Source organism: Pseudopodoces humilis, chromosome 8 (assembly GCF_049639895.1).
Source record: "Pseudopodoces humilis isolate 2021_Gansu_Grassland_sample_001 chromosome 8, ASM4963989v1, whole genome shotgun sequence".
NCBI lineage: Eukaryota > Metazoa > Chordata > Aves > Passeriformes > Paridae > Pseudopodoces > Pseudopodoces humilis.
Genome location: NC_142207.1, coordinates 23,004,358 through 23,015,391, shown reverse-complemented (window position 1 = coordinate 23,015,391; position 11,034 = coordinate 23,004,358).

The following is an 11,034-nucleotide window of genomic DNA, read 5'->3' as shown; positions in this document are numbered from 1 at the left end:
GTGATAATCTGATTTACTCCTCGATGTCCCCCACAGCATTTCTTACCAGTACTTTTATTTCAAGTGGTCTGAGTCAGCAATCAGGCCTTCACTGTCCTCATTATTCCTTGCACACAGAAGAGATGATCTTGTCCCAGAAAACCTACAGCTTAGGCATACAACAAATAAATTGATGTAAGAAGCTACTTTGGAGCCTCTGAAGGGAAATGAACTGGACAGAAGAGTAGAGGATAATAGGTAATAATAGAAATGGCACTCCATGTAACTACTCTGTCACAATCTCATCTTTCTTCCAGAAAGACCTGCCTGTTTTTGCCCATCCAGTTTTTGGGATTCTTCCTGCATCTTCTTGAGTCATTAAACCTTATCATAGTTAAATAAGTGAAAGAAAAGTTTATTGTATCCTTCTCTGAATTAAAGGTTTGGAGTGAGGCATGGAGATGTGAAGAAGAGATAATGAACTCTCTTTAAAGAGCAGAAGGAAAAATCACTGTGGGTACTCTTGGCTTAAACATGACTTTAAGCCAGCCCAGAACTCAAATCATTCTCTGTGCTTCAGTAGTCCAGGGAAAGCACCTGTTTCCCATGAGGATACTCGTAGTTTATTTATCTGCTTATATGAAGGTCTATTTCTGTTTGCTTGGAATAAAAGACAACTGAATTTCAGCCTTTCAGGGTTAATCCAGCTGCAAGTAATAAATGAGAAAAAACTCACATGATTATGTTGTGAAGGTAGCAAATGTGTCATTTAAACAAAGATGCAATCATAAGATCTCTCTCTCAAGTGACTAGAGGTTTGTGGACTGAGATGATCACTGAAAGTCAATCTGTCAGCTGCTGGTGTTTCTTGTGAAGGACTTGGCCTGCTCTGTTCAGTCTCACAGCAAGACTTTCCTGTTTGTAGAGAATACACAAATCAGCCTTTCACACCTACACCACCTCGGTGACAACTCTTGCAGTGTTCAAAGACTCAATGAAGAGATGGTTATGCATTGATATTCCTCATTTGAACCTCTTAAAATGCTCATATTTCCATCTAACCTTTTGCAGTCCTGTTCCACTCCTCTGCTTACTGTAAACCACAAGTTTCCACCTCGTTGAAATTTTGTATGGCATTCCTTGCTCTCCAGGACAAACTGTAGAGGAAACTGCCATTTGTAAAGTCCAAAGGTAATGAGAGCTTCTTTTGGCAGCAACAGGCTGGGATAAGAGCAGCAGGCAGAAATCAATGCTGGGTACTTATTAGCACCAGCATCTTAGGAGAACCTTCTCTATTCTGACCTATTCTGTCAAGTGCAAATGAACACACATTCCCTTTAAAATTCTTGATGCTTAACTGAAATTTAGGACCAAGAGAAATCCAACTCACAATCCTTTTTTGGCCTTATTTTTGATACTTGAAAAAGATCCTTTAATTTTCCTCTTGCATTTGACAAGAAAAAATTTGTTTTATGAAAATGTAGAATGTGATAGTGGCAGACCTGCACCACATTAAACACTGTGGATTTTTATTTCAGAGTTTTGAAAAAAAAATTAAGTTAATGGAGAGTTTTTGAGGGATGTTTTACCTTGAACTGGTTTTACCTGTGAACAAATTTGAAAGCAAAGCCCAGGAAGTATGTGGGGTTTATTGGCAAAAGAGTGTTTCAGTGGAAAATATGAAATAAAATACTAATAAAATATTATTTTTTTTTCATTTTGATGCATTTGATTCCACAGAAAACTATTTTTGAGTTGAAATTGACAGCACTTTTGCTGAAATGCAACATAAGAAATCATGTAATAATTAAGTACAGAAACCAATTTTGATCTCTGATACTTCACATTTAAGACTCTCCTTGCACTGGAAGGTGATATATATATACAGCCTCCTGATGAAACACTGCTGACTTACAAAGAAAACTGCAGTCTACATTTTTCAAATTACCATAAACATAATTACCTCCTGCTGAGAATCTGAGTGATAATTCCTAGCATCATTACTTTCAGTAAAGACTGTAATTGCTTTCAAAATGGGATTAATTCCTCCCTAAATTATTAAGTCAAGACAAAAAAATCTATGTTAGATTGGCAAACATATAGAAATTTTATTATGTTTGCTGCATGCCAGAACATACATGAAATCTTCACCTTTTAAAGTAAATCAAATGAAATTTTAAATCCTGCCTGAGTTGGTAGGGAGCTGTGAAGAAGAAGAGGGATCCGGTCAAGCGAGAAGGGGATGATGTGTTTGTCCATATGAGCAGATTTTAACAGTGTGCATGGAACTCATTGGCCACCAGAGGTGTCTCTTGCTTCCTTCTGCAGTAGCCAAGTTGCCATTCCTCCAGAAAGCCCACAAGTGTTTATGGTTATTCTTTTTCAACAGAGGGAGCAGAATTTCAGTCCTTGTCAATTGTTCCTGTTGAGGTTGCTTTCTCTTCTCAGTGACAGGGATAGTGCTTACCTCCAAAAACTTTTGGTCAACATACCACTTCTCATTTTGTTGTGTCTTTTGGCCCCTAATATGAAACAGAGAAGAGAATATAGTCATAAGATTCTAGAAAACACATCTTCAAGTCTAAGTTATACTGAGCTTTCATTTTAAAATGTAGAAGCTGATTTAACCATGTTCAATAGTTGGTGATACATGCAGCAAAGAGAGCCCCATGTATTTATGCACATTGAATGTTAATATCATATTTGCTTTGTTTTTTTCCAGCTCAATTTGCTTCTAATTTTTCTCTTCCTTTACATAATTTCTTTTTTTAATGCTCACTGGTTGCTAAGTAACAGTAGCAGTATTGCTGCAGATGTGCAATAGGCACATCTGATTACTGTGGTGGTCTTTCTTTTTAGGGAAAAGAAGTCTTTCAGTAAAATAAGAACAATAATGAAAGTAATGATGGCCTGATAAAAGATAAAAGTTTTTTCTTATCCCAAATTTTTGCAGCTATTCATACATTTTGTCAGCCAAAGGTAGAAGGTATTTGGGAGGAGTGCATAATTCTCAAACGGATCAATCACCACAGGACTACCTCTCCCAGAGATTTATACCACATTGAATATGACATAAAGCAGTCTTGTCACACCTGGCTACACCTGTGGTGGGACTTCCTTCGTAGCACACTCATGCTAAAACATGGTAGGCCAGAAGTTGCAAGATCATGGACCCTCGTTTTTGTCAGCTTCTGTAAATATTTCTGTGTAGATCATGAGTCTTATCACTGGCCGAGTTCTAATACTTCTGCCCATGGAGGCTGGCAGTTTCTCTTTGCTTTTGTCAGTACAGCACTCCAGAGCTTTAGCCCAAGTTGTATGGGTATGTAATGCAGGTGGCTCTCAGGGCAAAATGAAACCTCTCAGCTCATTTTCATGGCTCTTCACAGTTACTGTGTATCTTATTCAAATGTCACAAGTGTCCCTTCTGAACTCATTTCCCTGAGCACTGCAGCCCCCCTCGGGCTCTTGGCAGCCAGGAATCTCCACAGCAAGCAAGCCCTTGCCTGCTCCCTGTCACCCTTTGGCAAACAGGGTGCCATGCTGTTGTTTACTATCTCTGTTATCACTTACTCCTCTGCATAAGGGAAATGCAAGAGTTAAAACCCTATTGATCATTAGTTTGCGAGGAAAATAGCAGAATGCCTATGTGACAGGGAATGATCGCTCTACTGATAGATTTCATTTTAGCATTTACTAATTTGGGTGTGTTTGACGTATCTGCAGCAGGATGTTAATGCAGATTTTTAGCACCAGATATATATAGATATATTGCTCTCTTAATGTAGCAAGAACAGAAGAATTGTAATTATTGACATTTTTCAAAACTAATAAATGTCCTTTTAAAGATGTGGCTATTGTGTTAATTCTCAACTTTTTGTAGCTAGGTTGGGATGTTTCCATTTATTTTGTCTTTTTGTATTCAGTTTAATCAAATGTGTCCATTAAGTGTAGGATGTGGCATTTGGGTTCTTTTAGGGAATGCTTGCAGGAGATTGATTTTTGCCTGTGTTTGCAGAGAATGAAGGAGTTTGCCCATGTAATCTCCAAAAAGGTCAAATCTTGACTTAATAAATGTATGATTCAGGAACATAAATCTCATCCTTTAGGACATCACATTAATATTTATTGGGATCTGAATACTACAAAGACCTGCTAATTAGCTACAGAATCTTTTGTGTATTGGTTAAACTGGCTTGAGAGGGATTAAAATTGCTTCCATTATGATAAATCTGCTAAGCAGTGGGCTCATATTCCCATTAATTCCTATGGTTCAGACCAGTGTGTAGGTCCATCTTTCTGCAATAACTAATAGTGGTTATGACATTTTTGTAATAATTTTTAATAAATTCAGTGAAGAATATGTCTAAGAGAAATCATCTGTTATTGCTGATGGTAGAGTAAGAACCAGGCAGCAGCCAGAAAGCCCAGCAGGAGCTACACAGCTGCATCTGGAGGAGACACTGACTGTCCCAGTCCATGCAGTGCAGGAAAGGAGCAAGAAACCTGGGCAAGGAGCTGTTAAAGGGAAATGACTCAGATATGCCAACAGAATGCTAACAGTCAGGCCAAAAGTATGGAAAATTGAAGATGGCCACGGTATTGAAAAAGTGACACAAAAGCAATTCTGGAAGTGAAGCAGAGAGAAGAGGGTACTGCCCAAGGAAAGGGCTGCTGTGCACAGCTACAGGTACTCACTAGGTGAGGGAGAATATGTCTGTATATCCTTGAAGACAATATGGTACAAACATCACCAGGCTGAGCTGAGCCTATAAATCCACAAGACTCAGTCTGGATCTGGCCCAGAGTAAGTACAGCTATATTTACATAGTGCCAGCCCTAATCAAATACGCCTTGCTCTGGTCTCTGTTCAGCTGTTTTTCAAATACCTTTGATTACAAAGCTGTGGGTTGGAAAAGATAAGATTAGATAAAGCAATTAGTAATCTCAGTATTTTTCTGAAGTGGGAAAGAGAATGTATGCAGTGTAACAGTTGAAAAAATCTTGGGGCACTGCTAAAAAATTCCTGAAATGAGTGGGCATAAGAAACACTTGCAACTAAAAGCTCATGCCTTATGTTAAGGGAAGAAGCCACAGAGTCAAAACTGAGCTGAAAAAATAAGTAGGCAGGAAGACCTAAGAAAGAATCATATGGCTCATAGGACACTAAGCAGAATCACAAAAATCGCTTTTTTTCCCCCTGAGAAATGTGGCAACTGCTGTTCACAGGCATGCAGAGCCATGTGGGGATAAGAGTATGTTCTGTGAGCCCAGGATCCTACAGCTGAAACTGCTTCTTGACATTACAAGTGGTGATACAGACCAAGGTGGGAGGATACTGAGGAGGCAGGCTTATGTCTCATGGGAATGCTGAAGTGGAGAAAGGGAAGTAAGCACTATATATGTTTGAGGAAATGTAAGAGAATGCATTCAAATGTACCTGTGGTTGACCAGTTTAAACCTTGGAGGCACTTTCTGGACGAGTCAGTAAGAGACAAATATTGATGGAACTCGTCTGACCTTGAATCAACAAAAACTTTGTTTTCACAGAGCACATGGCATCTGATAACAGAGTGATTCAGCTGAAGAACTTTGCACCTCTGCGCAGCAACATCAACATTGTGCTAACTCTGGAGGAATAATGACATTTTAAAAAATACTTGGATGCAGCTCTGGGAATTTAAACTCCTGAAATTTTTTTTGTTTGTTTTTCCTTCTGACAGGTTTTATTCTAAAGCAGAAAAATATGATTTCATAAAACTTCATTTAAGTCCCATGCTCTGAATCTTCATGACTCTCATCTTTCACAGAAAGGGAGAATAATGGGAAGGGAGCTAGCCCATCTGCACAAACTACTTACCCAGAACTCCTGATGGGGTAAAACCACAGAGAAATGCTCTCTGCTCTTAGTTATTGGCACACAGAGAAAGTCAGCCCTCAAAAAGCTTCAACTGCATCAACTTTCAGCTGAGCACTTCCCTACTGATGCTTTTGAGCCACCACAACAGGAAGAACCAGAAGGACTCCAAACAAAGCGAAAGTTCTTCCAGAAGCTGAAGGCCATGAGAGAAATTTTGGATTAGCTCCAAGAGAGCTTGTTTTGTCACGGAACTAAATGGAGCTGAAACAGCCATCGTTGGCTGAACTGAGGGACAAGGCTGGGCAGTGTTCCCAAGAGGCTCTCTGCAGGCCCTCTTGGGTGGTGCTACACAATGAAAACAATGCACCAAGCAGAGAGGCGGTAGCTAAAAGCATACATGCCTCCTGCGTGCTCTTTTTGGTGAGTGAGGAGTCAAAATAATGGACTATTTCCAACACTAGTGCAAGGGAATACATTATGTATCATCATAAGCACATTGCTGGGGGCAGGGTTGGGTTGAAGCTGTGTTTGGATATTAATGGTAATCTTTCTTCCCAGCCCCAAGAATACAGTCCTTGAAAGTGGGGAACAATTTAAGTCTCTCAGGGTTTATTGGTTCTAGAAATCCTGGGTAGGGGCATGAACTAATGGTATATGAGGACCCTGAAATATGTTGAACTGGGTTTATTTTTTCTGATTATTGCAATAAACTAGGAGAGAGCTTATATGACTTGAAACTTTTATTTCTTGCTAACACATGTTTGCACACACAATGTCATTTTGTTGAATTGTTTCCAGAAAATTAATTATTCTTTAGAAAGATTTTGGCTTTCTCTGAGGACAGTTGCTACTTTTCTACATTAGAGAAATCTTTTGTCTTTGTTTAACAAATAGGTGCAGTGGGGAAATACTTGCCTGGGAAATTACTGGAGGGAATAAGATATACAAAGATCTTGATGCTGCAGTCCAAGATAAACAGGACATTGTAATACACTTAGCAAATGAAAATGCAAATCACAGAAAAGCAAAGGAGGAAAAAATACATTCCCTTGCCTGAACATTCAGAGAAAGGGAGTGGGACTGGAAGGTGTTTGACAAGCACATTATTTTCAGTCTCCTGCTAATTTAGTGTTATCAGAATTGCTTGTGGCTGTCATTCCATGAGCAAATATATTTGTAGAAATGCCAGTAGTTTCAGAGAGATGATGCATTTATCAGAAAAAATGAGTACTGTGAGGAGACTTCAAGCAAATGATAACTGGCAGAAGAGGTGTCCAGGAAGACTTCTTGTGCTTATCAGGAGTCTGTTCTAAAAACCTAATCAGTGTGGTGTTAAATTATTAGTTACAGCTAAGGAATCTAATTGGAGTCTTCTTTGTTTGTATGTGTGAATTCGACTTATCAGTATGCTTGGCTTCTCTACAAGCTAACAATTAATTAACATCTAAGCAATGAGATATGGTTAAGGCCAATGCAGCGACAGAGCTGGAAAAGAAGGAATTACTTTTAAAGGGGCTCAAGAAATAGCTTTACAACTCTCTGAGACTTAAGAAGCACAAAAAAATAATTAAAAAAAAAATAAAAAGGATAAAACTACAAGTTAAGGGAAGAAGAAATGGGGAAACTATGAAGGTAGAAATTTGAGAAAATATATAGAAAGAAAGAGGAATAGAAGTGAAGGAAAGAAAGGTTGTGGGAAAGTTTGGAACACAGACAGAAATAAATAGCTTTGCAGAAGACAAATAAAGAATGGTATCAGGAAAGAGAATAAAATAAGAAAAAATGGGAAAATGGGAAAATAAAAAGAACCACTAGAATTACGGAATGCATGAGCCCTATACCTAGCACTGTGGTCACTGAGTTTCACACTAAGGATTGTCTAAGGATTTCTGCTGAAACTATGAAATGGCCTTGATGTGCCATTGATGCACAGTGATGTGTATCTTTGTAGGATGGGGTTGCATGTAACCAGGCTGAAAAGTGCCTTGCTACAAGCAGATACATTTCCATGGTATATTCCGAAATGCAGCTCAAGGATTCAATGTGACCTTTAGGTGCCCCTAAAGAAAATCGCTCTTCCATACATCTTTGGCTACTAAATTACATATTTGTGACAGATATATGAGTCTGAAGGATTCTTAAAGAATAATTTTTAATTCATATTTTTGTTTAGCAGATACAGTTTAACAAGTCTTCTAGCACATATGATTTTACTCCTGTAGGACTAAAAGGCTGTGTGAAAATCTTATGTATATTTTTAATCATTTTAATGACAACAAAATTTATATTCATGTTAATTTTCAAGTAGAGCTTTTCTTCCAGCTTTATGGAGATGGAGCAATACAAAGTAATGCACCAAACAAATTCCCTTTCAAATTTCTACTGTGTGGATACCAAGTAGGCACTTTGAAAAACAAACCTCCAAATATTCCAAATTTTCCAGAGCTGGATTCTCATTGAGGGATCCCGCTGCTAGCAATACCACTGTCAGCCCTAAGGTATATTGTATAGCTTGTGATGCCTTTGCCGTGGATTATTGATTGGGCACTGCAGTCAGCAGAGCTTTAGTGATTCTGCTCCTGCCTTTGGTTACAGCTGTCTGACATGCAGGTATTTGCTCCAGCCATCCCAGGGCAACTGTTTTCCAAAGCATTAATTGCAGAAGAGCAAGGAGAATAATTGAAGTCCTGTGGGCACTTGAAATAGTTCAACTCCACTCTATACTGTGATGGCAGCCAAGCTTTATGTGTTATGAGACAAATAGAAAATGTTTGGATAGAGTATGTGGGGAGAGAGAAGTAGATTAAAAGCCACTCACAGCACATAGCACCTTTTCCAGAGTACTGACTAGAAGTTTGTTTAGACAGTAATTTGGGGCTGAGAGGATACTTTAGATCTGCTCCAACCTAGCTCTAAGGATTGTGGGGAGGAGGATTTCCTTCCTGACTACATTGATGTCTCTTCTGATTTCCAGCAGTGCTAATTTCATAGGCTTGGGGACCTTCAGAGACACATGGATACCAAGCTTCAGAAAGCAGAGGTCTGGGCTTATTTTTCCTTGAAATATAGGCTCATTAATTTCCATGCGCCTACAAATAGGGGTCATTCTAGATATGTTGCCTCATCCTTGAGGCCTCTCAGCAGGTATTGCTACTTTGTTGTTGGGAAAATGCCTTCTAATACAGGTTTACACAGACAAATTTAAAAATGTAAAAACCTCACTGAAACTGCTACTTGAACTTGTATGTGCTTTAGATGACCCAAGAACAGTCCTACTTACAAGTCACTAATGTCTAACATCTCCCAGATAATGGGGAACTGGTTTGATTTTAGAGATGTTGTATCCCAAAAAAAACCATGCTGCAAAAAACCAAAAATCTGCACAAACACAAACCTCAAGTGGGCATGGTTTCTAAAGTGAAAATGAGTGGGAGTTTTTGAGCATCAGTAAGAATGAAGGATGTGTTCAGAGTTGATGAACACTGTGAGAAGAAGCAGACAAAAATTTAAAAAAATGTCTGTCAGAACTTTGAGGAACTTTGGACTGTCTAACACATGAAAAAAAAAACAACAAAAAACCCAACAAAACAAAAACAACCCCCCACAAAAAACTCAACAAAACCCAACAAAAACACCCCCCCCCAAACCAACCAACCAACCAAAAAAACCCCACCAAAAATGAGAAAACAAACACCCCAAAAAATCCTCAGCAGTGGAGGGAAAACATCCCCACAACCCAGCTGCCTGCAAGACTGAGGTGTTAGCACAGGATGAGAATAACAGCCACAGGGCCCAGCACAAGAGATGAAAGAGGACTATACTTTATATGCTTGCACTTCTAGAAAGAAGTGGTTATGTATTAAAGACCTCCCTTCTCCCTCACTGCTTCTTCCTCCCTGCTGCAGTGAAATATTTTTTCTAAGATTTAAGCTCATCTGCCAGTTGCAAATGGGAATAATTAGTTCACTTAGTTTTATAATTTCAAGTTCCAGGGTATAAATTTAAGCTGGTGTTTATTAAAAACTTTTGAACTTAAAACTCACATATTTTTGCTGTCAGTAAAAACTTGACAGAATGGTTATATCTTCATAAACATGGTATTTCCTAAAATATATTGCAGTTGACTTTTTATACTAAGCTCTCATAAATACTCAGAAATGTTTGTGAAATTCCATATGCTGCCATATACTTCCATATACTGCAAGGCATCACTGAATCTTCAAATTTGTTCTTAGATTTTATGTGCTGATACCTCTCCTCTAACTACAGTTTGAACACATGCTCTAGCTGTTTCTAACATGTGCAAGGTCATCAATTGCCTCACTCTTGTTTACAGCATGCAGAATTATGTTAAATGCCTCTGCCATACTCAAAAGAGTGGCTTATCTTTCAGTGGAGATTTTATAACATCTAAAATGAGGCACCAGAAGTGATTTGCAACCTGAGATCAATTTGTGTGAGCAGACTACATTTCTCCCCTCTGCTTTCCTCTGGGGTCAGGTATGCAATTGGTAAACCTGCTTGTAATACACCTTCCTCATTATAAGTGTGGGTGCTTGGCAGGATATTCTTAATCTTTGAGATGTTTTCCTGCTCTTACTCTGAAATATTCTGGAGTTACTAATTTTGAGCCATAAAGCTTGGCTCATTTGTTCTGACTTTCCTTTAAAGAGGGGAAGGAATCATGAAATATAAGCTTCTCTGTGTACCCTGGACACTAGCTATTGTTTGTGGGAGAAATGAAATAGATTTAACTTCCATTTTTGCAATTAGAAATGGCTGATATGACATGGTAGCTAGACTCCTTAAACTATGCTAAATTTCAAAAAATAGAAGAAAATCTGCAATTTAACAGAACTTACTGGTAGCTCAGATATGATTTTTAAAAGATACCTATTATTGACAAAACTTACTTTCATTTTTCGTTTAAATATGCATGACTTGCTGCATTAGTAACACATAAAAATATACCTTGTTCTTTCTTAGAAAGGTAAAGTTTCTCCTAACACTCCTATCTGTAGTCTCTGCCTACTTTATGTTTGAACCCCCACATAGAAACCTCATGTTGTGGTTTTTCAGTGATCATCAAGATATTAATTTGTAAACTGTATTTCTGTAGGCCTCTACCATGGAAATGGTGGAAATGATTGTCTATTATTTAGCTCACCATACTTTTCTAGACCAATGTTGAAATT